This window comes from Lactuca serriola, chromosome 6 (genome assembly GCF_051521515.1).
Source record: "Lactuca serriola cultivar US96UC23 chromosome 6, Lser_US96UC23_V15, whole genome shotgun sequence".
Classification (NCBI taxonomy): Eukaryota; Viridiplantae; Streptophyta; class Magnoliopsida; order Asterales; family Asteraceae; genus Lactuca; species Lactuca serriola.
The window spans coordinates 173,500,801-173,508,466 of record NC_136413.1 but is presented as its reverse complement, the minus strand read 5'-3'; the positions used below and the strand labels follow the sequence as shown (position 1 = coordinate 173,508,466).

Here is a 7,666-nt window from a genome sequence, read left to right as displayed (position 1 = left end):
ATCTTGTGAGTGGCTTGAATTATGCCTGAGCGAACTGATACATACGTTGTTCTTCTCGTAAAAGTATAGATCACATCTCCATGAACGTGGTGTAACACCTGTTTTCCAAAATGGATTAGTGGATGGTGTAAAGGAGTCAAAGACATGGTTTTTAAGAAAAATAATAGGTCATGACGTGACATGAATGGTGTCACGACATGGCATCCCAAATGAAGAAACACACATCCAATCTTGTGGACCAAGACGTTATGAGCAAGTGGCCATGACGTGGCAGCCACCTGAAGGTTAACCCTAATTTTCCTACGTTTTCTGCCTTGTTTAAGGGAAGTGAGGGTCTAACGTTTGCACACCCTCAGCCTCCATCACCTCCCTTACTTCCTTAATCAAATCTAGCCTCCATTGTTGATCTTGAGAGCTCTTTTGATGGTTTTTAGCTCCTTGTTAAAGAAGAAGGTTCCTTTGGTGCATTATTTCAACAATCTAGTATCCTCCTCACCACCTTGTGTTGTTTCTCGACCTTTGTAAGTCCTCAAGTTCTTGTCTTTCTCATTTAAGAATGCTAGATCTAAGTTTTTCCCACTTTTCTCCATGTTTGGGTTGAGTTGAATGCATGAAATCGTAACACTTAGTTATGGTAAGTTTCCTTTTGGGCCTTGTTATCAAAAGTTTGCAAAATGGTCCCTTAGCTAGTACGCGGGGTGTAGTGGAATAATACACTTAGAGTACTAGCCTTGCATGGACGCGGAGCTCATCCACGTATGTTAGGCGTACGTGGAGTGCGCACGGCGTACGTGATCAGACCCAAAACCCTAATTTTTAGGGTCCAAGCCCTATATAATCACCTTAAGTCCCAAGAGCTAACCTATTTATCATCCTCCATTGTCCTAAAACCCTAATCTCAAACCCTAATAGCATTTTTGAGTGTTCTTGACCTTATTAGGGTGTATCTTTGGTAGTTTGGTGCCTTTGGTAGAAGAAGGAGTTGGTGAAGAAGCTTTGTTGGAGCTTAAGCGTGTAGATCCAGAGACTAGGCACCTTTCTCAGTTGCAAGAAGGTATAAAGTCTCAACCTTGATCTTTGTATGCTTAGATCTCTTCTTGTTATGGTTTTATGCTCCTTTTGTCCCCAAACTTTGGTCTTAGGGAGTATGGGTTACTCCAGACCCTTTGAGATGTCCTTTTAGATATCTTGATGAGCCTAGAATCATAAAAATGTGGCCTTGGACGTTAGTTTTCCTCGTTGCATGAGTTATAGTGTCTTTATGGATTAAGAAGTTGGGATTTTGCGTGTAAAGCTCTTAATAGCCATGCAAAACCATAAAGTTGGAAACTTTATGGTTAAGGACACTATTTAAGACCTAGATTTGGCTTTGGACGTGAGGGATTAAAGGATTAAGCCTTGATTAATAATTTTGTTCAACAGGGTACGTAGGGCGTACTCCTGAGTATGCAACGCATACTCAATAAAGACCCCAATTCTGGTTTGGTTGTACGTTGGGCGTACTGCTGAGTATGTAAGGTGTACTCAGCCTGTTGACCGATGTTGACCTTTGACTAAATTTCAACCGTAGACTTTTTAACCAAGTGGACCTTGGTCAACTATTTTGACTCAGGAAGGGCATTTTGTTTATTTAACCATGTTAGGGTTTCCCTTGGAGCTTTTGGGCCTTAGGGCCCATTAGTTTGGTGCTTGGTGGGCCTTAGTGGGCTTAGTGAGTTTAGACCTTATTTGACGAGTTATCTTGGGCTATATTGGACCTTGGATGATTTTTTTGGATTTTAGGCTTTTTGGACATTTTGATTGGGCTTTGGCCTTAAGTCAAGTTAGGAAAGGGTAAAAAGGTCTTTACCCTAGTTTGCACTCTTAGTGTGAGTCGGGATCCAATTATTGATTGGATGTTATTTTGTGATAGAATGCGGGGATTTTAGCAGGCCAACAGCCATGGATTCCTTCTGTGTGATTCAACAGTGCGAGGTGAGTTTCCTCACCATGTTTAGCGGGTCTAAGGCACCAATGTTGGCCCATGATCAGTGATGTTAGGATACTAGATGTCTGTGTGACTCTTGTATGTGTATGTGCTTATATGATTTTTATGTTATGTGGAGCCTGTTATGAGAGTTTGGACGAGGCCCATTATACTCAGTGGTCAGGGGCCGATATGTGAGTTTGGGTGTGCCCGTTATGCTTAATGGGCAGGTCCTGTTATGCAAGTGTGGGCGGGGCTCGATACACTCATTGGGTAGGGCCCGTTATGTGTTTATGTATGTATGATATGTAGTATGTTGGGAAAATCACTAAGTTTTGTGCTTACGGTTTTCAGTTTATGTTTCAGGTACTTCTGGTTCCAAAGGGAAGAGTCTGGGATGATTGTAGAGCACACACCACATGTTTCCATATTTTGTGATTTACTTTGATGATTGATGATGTATTAATACAATTTGTTTATATTGGTTTGATGACAATGATATGGTTTACTATTTTATTAATCTGAAAATGAAAAAATTTCGGGTCTTATTTTTGGGACGTTACAGAATCCATCAAGTTAGCAGCTTTATGGATCATTGAGATCCTTTGATAATCATAAGTCTCAAATCTAAAGTTTGATGGTGGATTGGTCTCCAAGCATCAGATCTTGGTGCTTTTTCTCTTAATTTGACCTAAGTTTGAGCCATGTTATTGAATTGGTCATGCATGATTGAAAAGCATCGATCTTTGTGATATATTAGGCTCTATGAAGGTTTCTGGAAAGTTAGAAGGAGTGGCTTGACAGATTAAGAGTTGAATCTGTTAAGATGTAGAAACCTAGTTTTCACGATGTGGCATTTAGTTCGCCACAACATGATGACTAGAGGATGGCCCAACTGTTTTAACATGGAGTGCCCATGACGTGACCTATGGGTGGTCACAACGTGGAGACTTGCTGAGGTTGACCTTAATCTTGACAGTTGACTTTTTTACCATAGTTGACGTTTGGTCAAATTAGGGGTTTAGGGTGTAGATTGAGAGGGTACTTCCCTATTGCTGATAGCTATCTCATTGTACTTGTCTACCCTGTGTGTGAGTTGTTGTGTTTTAGTTGCTATCCGCAAGGTGAGTATTATCAATGTATTACTTATGCCATGGTGTGTGCACATGTTAACTAGGTGGGTCTTATTTTTTGATTGTTGTTATGTGTTATTGAGTTGCGGATAGCTCTAGGGTGTGCTGTTAGTCCATTGGGATTGCTAATAGTCCCCAGGGTTGTTGATAACCCATAGGGTGTGTTTTTAACCCACATAGCATTCTGTTAGCCCATTAGGACTACGGAAAGTCCCCAAGGTTGTTGATAACTCATATGGTGTGTTGTTAGCCCACAGGGCATGCTGTTAGCCTAATGGGATTACTGATAGTCCCATGGGGTTGCTAATAACCCATTGTTATTTATGTTGTTGTGTTGTATATGCTATTTTGGGGAACTCACTAAGCTTTATGTTTATAGGTGTGGATTAAATGTTTTTCAAGTACTTATCCGTTTACAAAGGTGGGATTGTACACACACACATCAACAATTTTATAATTCGAGACTTCACATTGTCTTCCTTATAACTATTATTTTTGAATAATGGTTTATGAACAATTGGTTTGACTTGAATGTAACTTTAATAATGAAGGTCGTCTATTCTATTTTAAAAATGAAAAAAAATTACTCTGGAATTTAGGATATTACACATGGGAAGGCACATGACGGTTGATTAAGCTCTCTATATAATAAACATATGAGATAGTCCATTAATTGTGTATGAGACAAGATTCTTTTCCAAGATAGTAGTGTTAATGTTGTCAAGGAGGTCAATTATCGTTATGATTCAGGTACAATATCCAATGATCTTGAAATCACCAAGAACAACATTATCAAGTTGAATGACTTTAGCATTCTTGTTGTTGCAAAAAAAAAGGTTTTTAGGTTCTTCCATACTTATTGATCAGTTGTGTTTTTCTTCAAAATCATATGTAATTAAGGGTATGTATGAGGTGGTTTGGTTCGTTTATAGACCAAAACATAACCATTACAACCGTTAATGTCTTTAGGTTGTCATTGGTTATCAGTTATATTTGGTTTTAGTTAACGATATTAATTGATTAATGATTTTGGGTCGCAGATAATATTTATTAATCACATTGTCCAAATAACATAAAATTGAAAGTACATTGCTATTAAAAATGAAAAACAAAATTACACTGATATAAATAGTAAAAAATCATAAAGTATGTTGCTAAATAGCAAAAGGTGAAAGTTCATTATTATTTTTTATATATTATAATGGTAACTTTAGTTTTTCAGTATCTCATATTCTTTTTAGTTTCAATTCCTTATTTCTAATAACCTCTTTTATACAGTATATTTATTACATATGTGGTTCAGTTCGGTTATGTATGAAAATGTTTTATAATAAAACTGAAACTAAACCATTTGCATTCGCTTAATGGAAATAAAAACCGAACCACCATTTTTAGTAATGGTTCTTGGTTATGAATCCATTTAACAACAATCAGATTTGTCGGAATGCGGCTAGCCACCAATACGTTTTCATTCAGTTTAGCAAGATGATCAGAAACACCGAAACCATTGTAGTAAGTTTCAAATAATTCTCTTCATATATCATTTTCCAAGTCCAATATAAATGGAATGTATGCTTTAATATTTGTAAGATTATGAGTCTTTGTTGTGGTTACGATGGAGAGGAAGAATGAAAGAAGATTGGGAGAGACATGGTCGGTGGAAGGATGATTTCAGCGACTAGGGCATAGCCCTGAGGATAATGAAAAAAGGGAGAATGATTATGGGAGATAAATTTGAAAGGGATCCTTTATCATTGATGTGTTTATATTAGAAAATACATACAAGAAATTTGGGTCGTATCTAATACATGGAAGACATGGGCCAAAATAAAGAACGGAATAGTGGTACACTAATGGTGATCATTTCTACTCAGTTGTGGAGAGGTTTGGATGTTTGTTTCTGATTAAATATAGGGAAATTCTTCCAAATGATCAGTGTATCCCTATGTGAGTCTAATAGTGTTTATGAACCCTCCATAATTTGAATATGTTTGTCAGTAAGGGGTATGTATAGTAATTATTGTCGATTTTAATGTTTATATCAAGTATTATTTGCTTAAAAATACATATTTACATTGATTTTTACTTGATTTGATTTTTTTTCTTTTAATTTAACAATAAGTCTGTTAGATATATAATCTTCTACTCATTGTACTTATTGTATTTGTTTTAATCTTTGTGTGGCCCATTGTATTTAGCCCACAATGTTTTAGCATAGCCCAATTCTTATATCATGTATATATTTGGCGATGGAATAAAATTATCGTTCATGGGAAAATATGGTGCCTAACATGGTATCAGCCTAATCTCTCTAAACCCTAGTCGATCCTCAGGGCAGCGGTCTTTCTTTTCTTCTCATCTTAAATTCTATCTCTTCTCCATCATGACTGTCTTAGAAGGATCTTCCAAAACCAAACCTACTGATAAAATATTTGGCATCACAAACATAAAGTCATATTTCCCTCTTTTAATTGATCTTGATTGCATGAATTATGATTCATGGAAAGAATTATTCAAGATCCATTGCATTGGGTATTCCGTCTATGGTCATCTTGATGGTTCATCTCTCAAAGCCGATGAACCTCAATAGGAAGAAGTTGATAATATTGTCAAACAATAGATGTATGACACTCTTACTCAGCCTCTCCTTCAAACCATTATCAAAGCTGATGCTACAGCAGCCGAAGTCTGGAAGTCTATTGAAGCTCTTTTCCTTGAAAACAAAGAATCCAAAGCCGTGGAACTTGATGATGAACTTTGTTCCATTACTATTGGTGACTCAATGATCGTTCAATATTGCACTCGTATAAAGTCAATTGTTGGTATTCTTACCAACATCGGTGCCCCAGTTCTAGAACGTAATCTTGTTATCTATGGCATTAATGGCCTCTCTCCAAAGTTTGCTCATGTGGTTACCACCATTCGACATCAGAAACCATTCCCAACTTTTCTTGAAATGCGGTCGATGTTAACACTTGAAGAACATTCTATGCTTAAGGAACAAAATTGTGTGGTACCATCCATTCATCAAGATCATGCTCCAGCCCCTACTATCCTAAATACCACGCATGAAAACCACAATCATGAAAATCGGCCTCCAAATAATCATCGAGGCTCTTCATTTAATGGCAGGGGCGATGGTCGTAACTCCAGAGGCGGCGGCAGGAGCGGTCGTTCCGGCAAAGGTCGACCTGGTGGTGTCGGCGGGAATATTGGATCGCCTACTACTCTCGCTGGTAATAACGACTAGGGGATTTGGAACCCTTGGTTTGGAGCGTCTTCCAATCAGTGACCCAACAACAATGTTGTTGGGCTTTTACCTCCTCCCCACACTTATTGGGCTAACTCCCAACATAGCAGGCCTTATAATCAGCAACCTACATGGCAGAATTTTAATCAGCCCAATTCGACATCAACTTATCCTCAACAAACTTTTATGGCCAGCCCACATTTTAATCATCCCAATCCATGGCAGAATTTTTTTCCAGATCAACCGACTGCTCTTCCGCAAGCGTTTTCTACCATGAATCTTCAAGAACCCAGAAATGCTGAGTGGTATATAGATACCGGGGAAACTGCCCACCTTCATGCCGACCAAGGTATTCTCAAGCCCTTTACAAATAAGTGTTCTAATTTTTCTGTTTTAGTTGGCAATGGATCTCGTATTCCCGTTACTCAATCGGGTAACTCCTCTATTAGCATTAATCCCTTTCGTACCTTAGCTCTTAACAATGTTCTTATCACTCCCCAAATAATTAAAAACCTTATTTATGTTCGCCAATTCACTCGTGATAACAAATGTAGTATTGAATTTGACGAGTTTGGTTTTTCTGTGAAGGATTATCTCACCAAACAAGTCCTCCTTCGATGTGATAGTCAAGGCGATTTATATCCCATTACAAGTCCACCTCCTCAAGTGCTTCTTGGTGTCAGCTCATCCATGTGGCACCAACGTCTTGGTCATCCCGGCCATCAAGTTATTCAATATTTACTTTCCAATAAGTCTATCACATGTAATAATAAGAAGTCTTCTAGTTGTGACATGCTTGTCAACTCGGCAAACATGTTTGTTTATCTTTTTCTCTGTCGAATAATGATGCTACTTTTCCATTTCAAGTTATTTATTCAGATGTTTGGACTTCTCCTTTATTAAGTCATAGTCGAATTTAATATTATATCATTTTTCTTGATCAATTTTCTCATTGTGTGTGGGTGTATCCTCTTCGTAAAAAATCCAACGTTTTTTCTAAATTCATTCACTTTCGTGCTTACATCAAAAACCAATTTCATGCTGACATACAAACCTTTCAATGTGACAATGGCAAAGAATTTGATAATTCTCAATTTCATAACTTATGTGACATCAATAGCATCCATATGTGCTTCTCTTTTCCTTACACCTCTCAACAAAACGGGAAATCTGAAAGAATGCTTGGAACCAAAAATAGCATCATACGTAATTTGCTTTTCCAGACTCACCTCCCTCTAACCTATTGGGTTGAAGCTTTACACATGGCCTCTCATCTTTTGAACATCCTTCCCTCCACCACCTTAGAGAATGACACAC

The 7,666-nt window shown here is 37.8% G+C and overlaps 1 long non-coding RNA gene across 1 annotated transcript; it reads left to right on the top strand.

Moving 5' to 3' along the window:
- The first annotated feature begins 5,303 nt into the window (after positions 1–5,303).
- On the top strand, positions 5,304–7,239 carry LOC145059108 (uncharacterized). The gene is made up of 2 exons (XR_013686632.1): positions 5,304–6,698; positions 6,938–7,239. It is a non-coding gene; the product is annotated as an uncharacterized LOC145059108 (long non-coding RNA).
- The last annotated feature ends 427 nt before the right edge of the window (positions 7,240–7,666 follow it).